General features: G+C 35.7%; 1 pseudogene; it reads right to left on the reverse strand.

Annotated features, from left to right (window-relative positions):
* Nucleotides 1-3,448: 3,448 nt before the first annotated feature.
* Nucleotides 3,449-6,961, reverse strand: LOC147291388 (uncharacterized; annotated as a pseudogene).
* Between the last annotated feature and the right edge of the window lie 4,805 nt (nucleotides 6,962-11,766).

The raw sequence follows: 11,766 nt of genomic DNA on the forward strand, positions 1-11,766 counted from the left end.
TCCATCCTTATGTGGACTGGTCATGAAGTGGTTTGAGTTAATCCCCTTATTACTTGCAACTTAAGAAAAACACTTAGTTGAATCCTAGTAGAACAAGGCCTAATGTCCATGAGCATCTTACACTACAGCCCACCTCGGCCCCCACATAGATACGCCCATGGACGTACATAGGTCAAGATGGATTTGGATCATCTCCTAATATAGTTAATCTCCTAACCTATTATAGAGCTCTCCTGTTAGCCCAAAAAGCTATAGGGAGAGCGTATACGAGGGAGTGACCGAATAACCCAATGTGTCTTGCTTATATTCTTGATTGAAATCCTTGATTTCACGAGATGAAAACTGAAAGGGAGAGAGTGAGCCATGAGTGTGGCGCACGAATAGTCTCTCGGTACTTCAAGAACTTTAATCTTATTTGTTTTTCTTGAATGCAATGTCAAAACAATTGGTTGTTTACCCGGCTCGCCATTCCGATAAGGAATGGAATAAGAGCCGACCTTACTATAATAAATGTAGTTCATAGATGTTACTCTAAGTAGTTAACCTTTTAATTTTAAAATGTCATGTGTCCATTATAAAATCTTATAGTTGACAATGAAATTGGGCATTTGTCTCTCATTTAATTAATTTGTATAACTTGAAAAAAACCAAGTATAATGGCTCTGGGACTTCTTTTTTCTCCCATGATTTCGTCCCTGCACTGCACAGAACCTTGCAGGCTGCCATGGTTTTTTTTTTTGGCCAACACCTTGGCTGCCATAGGTAACTCTGTCTTTCTCTCCTCTTCCGCTCTCTCTCATTCAATCCTATGCAAAGTCCTTTAACCTCTCTTGATTCTATCAATTCTAACATTTATTCTTTCAATATATGATTTATCAAGTGAGAAAACTAGGGAGGAACATGAGGGACAATGAATGGTGCGGAACTGTCACTCATCAGTATAGGCCTAAATTAATTTAATGGAATGTTGTTGATGGAACTGATGGAAATAGAGAGTTGTAAACCAAAAGAAATAAAATAAAAAATAAAAATTAAGCTGAGGGCTTGAGGAGGTGGCCCGCTGAAGCACTACAAGAGATGTAGAAAAAGATTGGGGAAAAAACTTCAATCTTTCAAAACTGGGTTCTTTTTCTTTTTCTACACATATAATTACTATAGAATTGAATACATCAACTTACCCATGTTTTGTAAGAACAATACAAAGAATCAAAATATTAGCTGATCTGAGAATGGTAGCCATATAGAAATATATATATTTACTCTAGCAGTGTGTTTGGATAGAGAAATTTAATTTGGTATTTCATTAAAAGTCAGAATTTGAGAAATGAAAATCTCTAATTCCCTTGTTTGGCCTCATTAACACGGAAATCTTATAATTCTACACTGAAAAAATTATGAAATTTGAGAGTCATAAATTTTGATTTTAAATTCCACCTAAATAAGTGTCATTTCCAAATTCCACCTAAATAGGTGTCATTTCCAAATTTCATGACATTTGAGTTAAGAAAAAAGACCCACCCACCACAACCACCATCCAGACTTGGATCCTTTGCCAGTTTTCTTCCTACTAGACTATACCTGGCTTTTGATCTCAGTCCTCTAATAATCATTTGTGACTTAGATCTTGCCACATCTACAAACTTTTTTTTCCCACAAATAATATTAAGAAATTAGAAGGTTAGAAAAACAAAAATCATAAAGCCCACTGCCCACCTATCTCCACCCACGCCACCTCCTTCCCCTCCCTCCAACCACCCTCATAACCTCCTCCCCTTTCTTTTTCTCTTTTATTTCTCTTTCTAAACTCTCTCTCACTTCCTTCCAGCGGCATCCGTTGCAGCCTTGCCATTCTTTTTTTTTTTCTTTTTCTTTTTTTGTAATAGTTACAATTGTGATTGGAATATGTTGGGCTAATCTTTGTTTGGCCTACCATTTGGGATCCCCATCAATCTGATCCCAACCTGATTTCCAAGTTTATTCTAAGAAGATGCAATTAATGGAGATGCTTTTTTTGTCTTTCGTTGCTGGGCTCTTGGAATTGGAGAAAAAAAATCAATCTTGTAAAGGAATTTTAATATGTAGAGAAGAGATGGGGAGTATATAGAGAGAAGAGAAGAGAGAATTGATGGAAGAGAGACGAGTGTGGTTGGAGACTCAGAGGGAGGGGAAGGTGGTGGCGTGGGTGGGTAGTCGGTGGGGCTAGATTAATTAAAATTTGTAATTCATGTCATTTACAAAATTCTATATACATATATCCAAACAATAGAAAATGCAATTTTCAGAAATTTAAATAACGGAGTTTTAAATTCCATCATTTATGAATTTCTGTGAAAATTAAAATTACTTCATCTAAACACACTGTAGATATTCAGTTTTTTTTGTTAGCACACCCACTTTGACTAGGGTTAGATGAAGAAAACATCTCAAAGAGATTTTAATCCCCATTCATCAAAGGTTTAAATGGAGAGAGAGATCTTACATTAAATCATTTTTTAATTTTTCATTATTTGAATCTGAGATGAATATTTAGGTTTAAGAGAGAGGTGTTGCAGATGACTAAATGAGGAAAGAAATGAGTGGGCAATGTCAAATAAGGAAAGAGACCGTGTTTGCCATCCAAAAAGGGAAAAAGAAAACTCAAAATTATTGTAAATCGTTGGATGATATAATGGACACATGACGCTTTATAATTAAAAGTTTAGATAGGTTAGGAGATTAGTTAGCTTGGGAGGGGATTCGAATCCGGTCAGGATAACTATACCATATTATCACGATATATATTATAAACTTCATACTAAATATTTTGAAATCCAAATCTGATTTTATTCAGAATGAATTAATAAAACAAAACTTTCTTAAAACAACACATTTATTTATTTATTTATTGACAACTCTAAATATCAAAAATCTTTTTCGAACAACGTACCTGCCAAACCATACACTTCTATTGACAAAAAAAAAAAAGGATTTATGTTGAATTGAGAGTTATACAGTATACACCATTCCAAGCAAAATCTTAGGAGGTGTGTGCACATGGAAGCAAAAATCCTTTTACGAAATTACTAATGATCAAATGTAGCCTTTAATTTATTATTGGCCATAAAGAAATGTATGCCTTTTATTTGATCAACTGATAGTTATAGACCATTCAAGCAATGATCTTAGGAGATGTATGCACGTAGAAGGTAGCAAACACCACCCTGCATGTTAAGAGTTGTTGAGAAGAAAGCCAAAAGAAAGTTTTATTATATAAAAAATAATTCAAGTCCGAAAGTAGAATGTCTAAATTAAAAAATACAGAATTTTTGTGTAACCAACCAAAAAATACAAATTAAAGTTGCATTTTATTATAGGATCTAAGTTACATACATTGTCTTTTCAATATTACAACCTTAAAGAGTAGCAAACCAAATATAAACTTCACCTAAGTTTAGGAATTTAGTACAATTTACCATTTGACTTTCTTATCAAATATTCCCGATCCATAAGTAGAAATGACAATCTCAAGAAGGAAGGGAAATTGCAACAATATGAATGAGGTAACTGGAACACTAGCAAGCAAGATGACTGGAATAACAATCCATGATCTTTCATGAAGCATTATAAAAAGGGCTGAAGAAAAGGCAATCATCATGGTGGCAATGGAGAAAAAAAGAGTGACAAGGCCAAATATCATTTTTGTGGGCAAGGATTTTAAAAAATCGTCTTCTGCATAACGTGATGTGAGGATTCCCAAAAAAATCATTACTGAAGTTGTGGAAGTAAAGAGGGATAGAGCATCTGAAACTATAAAAGCCATAAATACCATTTGATCTAAGAATATGGGAATACCTGTATCTCCATTATTTCCACCAGGAACTGTGAATGCTGCAGCAAACATGATGGTAACAATGAGAGCACCTACAACTGTGCAAGAAGTTGCTGTTTCTTTCATTGACTTTTCTCCCTCCTTCACCAGTTCTTTGTGGTTCTTGGTAAATAGTTCACGAGCTGTCATACCATCTATAAAATTTTTACATTCACGAACTCTAGCAGGTACCATACTCTCAACCTCCTACATTTCATTGAACAAAACGTTTTAAGGTATGATCGATCGTGAATATCACTATGAAATAACTGTTTGTCTTCAGAAACTCAACCCATTAATTTGAGCTCCTTTTGTACATATCAGAAATTAAATACAATACCTTATGCTTTCCTGTTTATTTATATATTCTTCCCATTTATTGTCAAGCGAATCTTCATATATAGTTTTGAAGGTTAATTTGGAATGAATGAGTGTGTTATGTTCATTTTTCTTTAAGAAAACCTCGACCATATAAGATTTAGTTTCAATTAAAACAGAAAGAAGCATTTATTTTTTGGTTGAGTAGTTCATAAATAATTATAAATCTACCTTTTTTTTTGTTAGATTGGAAGGTATCGACTATTTTAACATATCCAAATCCTAATATACATTTTTTCAGTTTTGTTCACACCATTTGGGCTAACCCAAAGGCTCACTTACTGGCCTTGTGATTTAATGGAGATGTAATATTGCAACGAATTGGAAAAATTGAGTAATAAGACATTGCAAAATTTTAAGCATAGAATATTAAATTGAAATTTGAGTAGACTTGAGGTACTAACTAAAACTAACCCAATTTTTTACTCAAAAATTTTCACTTTACATCTTAAATAAAAGAGAAATTTGCACATTTGTCATCCAGACTATAAGAAGTGTGTGCATTTATTACCCAAACAAAATTTTTTTACGTACTATTTACCATCCAGACTTTGCACCGTGTAGCAATGTGACACCTCCATCACATTGTCAATTCTTCCATTATATTATAAGGGTATTTTCATAAAATTACATTCAGGGATTTAAAAAACTTTTTTCTCATAAAAATATTTATTTAAAACTTAAAGAAAATTAAGAAAAACTAAAATTTTCTTCTTCTTTTTTAAGTTTTAAGTTTCTTTTTTAATTAGATTTGAGTAATATTTTTATTTAAGAAAAATTAACTAGTGGATAAAAAAAATGAATTTTTTAATTTTATACAAGGGTAAAATAGGGATTTTGTTATAATTTAACAGAAAATGTCACGAAGGTGAGACATTGCTACACAGAGAAAAGGCTATATGCCTATATGGCAATTAGTAAAAAAAATTTGTTTGGGTGGTAAATGCACACACCCTTCATAATCTGGGTGGTAAATGTGCAAATTTCTCTAAATAAAACTAAAAGAAATTTGGCCACAAAAAAAAAAAAAAAACTAAAGAAAAAATATAGGCAACGTACTCCCCTAATTGCCACCCCTCCCCAGCTCTCTCCCAGGGAAAACTCCCCAACGGCTTGCTACACTTGCAATCCTCACTCTCTCTCACCATAATTATATGGCATTTTTAGCCACTAACTAAATTTAAATATTTCACTTCAATATTTCTTTATTTTTTGTTCAAAAATTTATCTTTTATAGTTTATATAGAAAGTTGTAGGTTGGTTGGGCCTACTACAAGAAATAACCCTTATAATGACTGATCAGAGGGATCTGATCTCATTCTGTCACTTTTGGTTAGCAACTGGAAACTCTTAATTAAAAAAAGTTCTTTTTTGCTAGTATGGCATTGATATATACTTCGTGGGTCGACGCTTCTTCTGCAAGTTGTTTTTTTGGTACATTTTTATATTTGAAAAGCTATTATCAAGATCTATGACAAATATAAACAAAAGTTTACTTATTTCACACATGCTAAAAGAAGAATAAAATGTACTTGTATTTATAATTCATTTATTGTAACTCAATTGTTTGCAATTTAATGTATCTGTTTTAAGTATGCATACTAACCTTAAGTTGATAAACTATTTTTTAAGTTTGATCACAATCATCATTGGTTGAAAGTTAATGGTTAATCAGGCCATTGCTTTTCTCCCAAAAAAAAAACAAAACAAAAACAAAAGTTCACAATCATCATAAATTAAATTTGTTATCTTTTGTAATCATAAGGCCATAAAAAAATAAAAATTCAAAAAAAAATTCAATTAGAAACTTATCCCAATCAATGATTCAATCAAGTTTGAGGAAGATAGTTAATCCCACCATGTGAGTTTATATGCAACTTCTTATATGGATTAATTTTGTTGTGTTTCATAATTAAACATATATAAAGAAAAGTAACTTATAAGGTCATAGAGAGAGAGAGAGAGAGAGAGAGAGAGAGAGAGAGAGAGAGATTCTGACCTTGAACCATTGTAATTCTCGTTGCATTTGCAAAGCTGCACCTTTAACTGCTGTAGAAGGGGACAAATTTACTGCTGCATGTAGCAGTCTGTACAAAATCTAATGCTAATTGTCTCCGAATTTTGCTTCCAGTGCTGTGCAGTTTGTGGGTTGGCATTGCTACTCCTGCCCTTCAAGTTATCGAGATAGTTTCTTGTTGGCATAGCTATAAACCTTTTCTTGACGATACTCAACTGCACAATGGAAGATGGTCCTGCCTTTCGTATCCATGCTTTTCCTAAGGGTTGGTCTTGCTTCACATATATGTTTAATAAACCCAACATGCCCTCCTTTAACAGCTTCGAAGATTGATGGTGTTATGATTGTTGATTTATATCTCAGTTTGGGCTTATGGGTTGTGGCTTAATTTGCAAGCCCATTTGATGTCTTTTATGTGGGCCTACATGGGAACCATTGGGGTACTGCTGGCAGCAACTTATCAAGACAAAAGGAAGTTTTTTGCTTCAGTGAAAAAAAAAAAAAAACAGAGAGAATAGATAAGAGACCAAAGAGAGGGTCTGCTGAAGATAGTACGTGGCTTTCCTTCCTCTTTGCACTGTTTGTTGGGCGATTGCTAAGAAAAGAAAACAAGGTGCAGCAGCTGTTTTGATTCTTCATCTGTTATTCTGATTGTTACTTTGTATGCACTGCTGCCAGTTGTAATAGCCTAGAGCTATTTTGTATTTTGTAATCTCCATTTAAATTAGTGGATTTGTTCATGCTGCTCCGTGGACGTAGGCTAAGCCGAACCACGTTAAAAGTTGTGTGTCTGCTATCTCTATACTTTGCCCTTGCATCCTTGTCCAATTTTTCTGGTCTCTCCTTGTTTTGTTATTGTGGTGTTCTCTGCTCAACAATTGGTATCAGAGCTTGGGTTTAGATCTGATTCACAAAGATGGCTGACGGACAAGGGGAGAACAATACTCAGGTGGCAAGAGCCACGGTTCAAAATGCAAAGTTTGAGGTTGAGAAATTTGATGGAACAAATAACTTTGGAATGTGGCAGTGTGAGGTGAAAGATGTGTTGGCTCAACAAGATTTGGACATGGCTTTGGAAGAGAAACCAGCTACTATGAGTGATCCTGATTGGCAGAAAATGAATAGGTTGGCATGCTCTACTATTCGGTTGTGTCTTGCTAAGCCTCAGAAGTATTTTGTAATGCGAGAGACGTCGGCTAAGGCGTTGTGGCAAAAATTGGAGGACAAGTACATGACGAAGAGCATTGAAAACCGCTTGTATTTGAAGAAGCAGCTGTATCGCTTCCAGTACAAAGAAGGTACGAAAATGATTCATCACCTTGATGCATTTAACAAATTGATTGCTGATTTGTTGAATTTAGATGAGGATATTAAGGACGAAGATAAAGCCTTGATATTGTTGAATTCCTTGCCTGACTCATATGATCACCTGGCCACTACATTAATTTATGGTAAGGACACTATTAAATTTGAAGAAGTGTCAAATGCTTTGATGAATCATGAAGTTAGGCATAAGGATAAACAAAATAGTACCTCAGATGTTTTGGTTGTTAGAGGTAGATCCAATGAGAGGAAGAAGTCTAACAACAGAAAAAAATCTCAATCTCGTATGAGAAGAGATTCTAAGAATAGAAGAAGTTTAGACAAAGATGAATGTGCTTTTTGTCATAACAAAGGCCATTGGAAAAAGGATTGTCCTAAGTTGGAGAACAAGAACAAAATTACTAATGCTAATGTTGTATTTAGTGATGATGAATCTGAGTTTGCTCTAGTTGTTTCTCCTGCTTATGATTCTAATATATGGATTTTGGATTCTGGTTGCTCTCATCATATGTGTCCAAATAAGGATTGGTTTTCTAATTTGGAGCTGGAAAGTGAGGGAACTGTTTTATTGGGTAATGATTTTTCATGTGATAAAAAGGGAGTAGGAACAATCAAGTTGAAGCTTCATGATGGCATAGTTAAAGAATTATCCAATGTGTGGTATGTTCCTGATCTTAAGAAAAATTTGATTTCCTTGGGTGCTTTGGAAGCAAATGGTTTCAATATTAATATGTCTAATGGTGCTTTGAAAGTTACTAAAGGAGCTATGGTTGTGATGAAAGGAACCAGGCAGTAAAATTTGTATTTTTTGCAGGGCAAAACTGTGGTAGGTAGAGCAGCCACTGTTTCTAGTAGTTCAAGCTCTGACACTACCAAGTTGTGGCACATGAGACTTGGGCATGCTGGTGAAAAAGCTCTTCAAGGGCTGGTGAAACAGGGATTGCTAAAAGGAGCCAAATTATGTAACCTTGATTTTTGCAAGTATTGTGTTTTGGGCAAACAAACCAAGGTTAAATTTGGTACTGCCATACATCAGACTAAAGGTATTCTTGACTATGTGCATTCAGATGTTTGGGGTCCTACAAGGACAGCTTCATTGGGTGGTAAGCATTGGTTTGTGACTTTTGTTGATGACTACTCTAGAAGAGTTTGGGTTTATACAATGAGGCACAAAGATGAGGTGTTAAATATTTTTTTGAATTGGAAGAAAATGGTTGAAAATCAGACTGGGAAGAAAATTAAAATCTTGAGGTCAGACAATGGTGGGGAATATACTTCTGATCCTTTTCTTAAAGTGTGTCAAGAAGAGGGCATTGTTAGGCATTTCACTGTACGGGGAACTCCACAACAAAATGGGGTTGCTGAAAGGTTGAATAGAACTTTGCTTGAGAAGGTGAGATGTATGTTGGCACAGTCTGGTTTAAGCAAGTCATTTTGGGCAGAGGCAATTACTTATGCTTGTCACCTAATCAACCGTTTGCCTTCAGCTGCAATTCAAGGGAAGACACCCATTGAGGTATGGTCTGGAAAACCTGCTTTTGATTATGATTCCTTGCATATTTTTGGTTCCCCTGCTTATTTTCATGTGACTGAAACAAAACTTGATCCTAGAGCCAAAAGGGCTATTTTTGTTGGTTTTAGCAGTGGTGTCAAAGGTTACAGGTTGTGGTGCCCAGAGTTGAAGAAATTGGTGATAAGCAGAGATGTGATTTTTGATGAAGTCAGTATGTTAAGAAGCAACAAGGAGACTGCTTGTGATGCATCTCCGGAAAATGAGAGAGTTGTTCAACAGGTGGAGCTTGAAAAGACCACTTCTGTCACTTCCAAGTCAGCCCAAACTGAAGTTGAAGTGACTGGAAGTGATGATGAAGAAGAGGAAGAAGATGAAGCTGCAATTCCAGACCAAGATGAAAGTCAAGCTCCAGCCCAAGTGCCTCTACCTCAAGAATCTATTGCTACGAGTAGACCAAGAAGAATAATCACAAAGCCAGCAAAGTATAATGATTATGTTGCATTTGCTTTGCCCATTATTAATGCAGAAATTCCATCAAATTTCAGAGAAGCCATAAGGAGTTCAGAAAAGAGAGATTGGAGCAAGGCTATGGATGAAGAGATGAATTCTCTTTCAAAAAACAAAACATGGGAGTTAGTTCAATTGCCTAAGGGCAAGAGAACTATTGGCTGCAAATGGGTGTATACCAAGAAAGAAGGTCTCCATGAAAAAGGAAGCGTGAGATTTAAAGCAAGATTGGTTGCAAAGGGGTATGCACAAAAGGAAGGTATTGATTACAATGAAATTTTTTCTCCCGTTGTGAAGCATTCCTCCATTCGTATTATGTTAGCTCTTGTTGCACAATTTGACCTTGAATTAGTGCAACTTGATGTCAAGACGGCTTTTCTACATGGCGACTTAGATGAAGAGATTTACATGTCTCAGCCGGATGGATACAAGGTAGTTGGAAAAGAGAGCTTGGTCTGCAAGTTGAAGAAATCATTATATGGGTTGAAGAAATCTCCGAGGCAATGGTATTTGAGGTTTGATGATTTTATGAAAGGCCAAAATTATTTGAGAAGTCAATATGATCATTGTGTTTATTTCAAGAAGCTGCATGATGGGTCTTTCATCTACTTGTTGATATATGTTGATGATATGTTGATTGGCTCAAGGAATATTAAAGAGATTGAGAAATTGAAAGCACAGATGAATAAGGAGTTTGAAATGAAGGATCTTGGTGAAGCGAAGAAGATCCTTGGTATGGAAATCACTCGTGATAGAGGAAAAGGTTTGCTGTGTTTGACTCAAAAGAAATATTTGGGAAAATTGCTGCAACACTTTGGAGTCAATGACGCCACCAAGTCTGTAACTACTCCTCTGGCTCCTCATTTTAAATTGAGTGATTTATTGTCTCCCAAGACTGATGAAGATAAGCAACACATGGCTAATATTCCATATGCTAATCTGGTTGGCGGATTGATGTATGCTATGGTTTGTTCTAGACCGGATATTGCTCATGCTGTTGGTTTGGTTAGTCGTTATATGCAAAATCCGGGTAAAGAGCATTGGAGGGCAGCTAAATGGATATTGAGATATCTCCATGGTACTAGAGATGTTGGTTTGTGTTTTGAGAGAGATAAGTCAGGTGTTGAGAACTTTGTAGTTGGATATGTTGATTCTGACTATGCAGGTGATTTGGACAAGAGGAAGTCTACTACAGGCTATTTGTTTACTATGGCTAAAGGGCCTATTTGCTGGAGGTCTATTTTGCAATCCACTGTGGCTTTGTCAACCACAGAGGCAGAGTATATGGCTGTTACAGAAGCCATAAAGGAGGCCATTTGGATTCGTGGACTTATTAGTGATTTGGGGATTTATCAAAAGCAGGTGGAGGTTCATTGTGATAGCCAAAGTGCCATTTACTTGGCTAAGTTTCAAGTCCATCACTCAAGAACCAAGCACATAGATGTTCGTTTTCATTTTGTTCGGGACATTGTGGCTAAAGGGAAGATTATTCTTAAAAAGGTTGCTACTGCTGATAATCCAGCTGATATGTTGACTAAGGTGATTGGTGCTGCCAAGTTCATTCATTGCTTGAACTTGGCACATATCCTGCATGTTTGAATGCATTTGATGAGCAGCATAGAACTTGATGGAGGTGTTGATTGTTGAGTTGTGATTCAGCTCTTCTGTATTCTGTGCAAATTTCGCCAAGGTGGAGATTGTTGATTTATATCTCAGTTTGGGCTTATGGGTTGTGGCTTAATTTGCAAGCCCATTTGATGTCTTTTATGTGGGCCTACATGGGAACCATTGGGGTACTGCTGGCAGCAACTTATCAAGACAAAAGGAAGTTTTTTGCTTCAGTGAAAAAAAAAAAAAACAGAGAGAATAGATAAGAGACCAAAGAGAGGGTCTGCTGAAGATAGTACGTGGCTTTCCTTCCTCTTTGCACTGTTTGTTGGGCGATTGCTAAGAAAAGAAAACAAGGTGCAGCAGCTGTTTTGATTCTTCATCTGTTATTCTGATTGTTACTTTGTATGCACTGCTGCCAGTTGTAATAGCCTAGAGCTATTTTGTATTTTGTAATCTCCATTTAAATTAGTGGATTTGTTCATGCTGCTCCGTGGACGTAGGCTAAGCCGAACCACGTTAAAAGTTGTGTGTCTGCTATCTCTATACTTTGCCCTTGCATCCTTGTCCAAT

Source organism: Dryas octopetala, chromosome 3, assembly GCF_963921425.1.
Source record: "Dryas octopetala chromosome 3, drDryOcto1.1, whole genome shotgun sequence".
NCBI lineage: Eukaryota > Viridiplantae > Streptophyta > Magnoliopsida > Rosales > Rosaceae > Dryas > Dryas octopetala.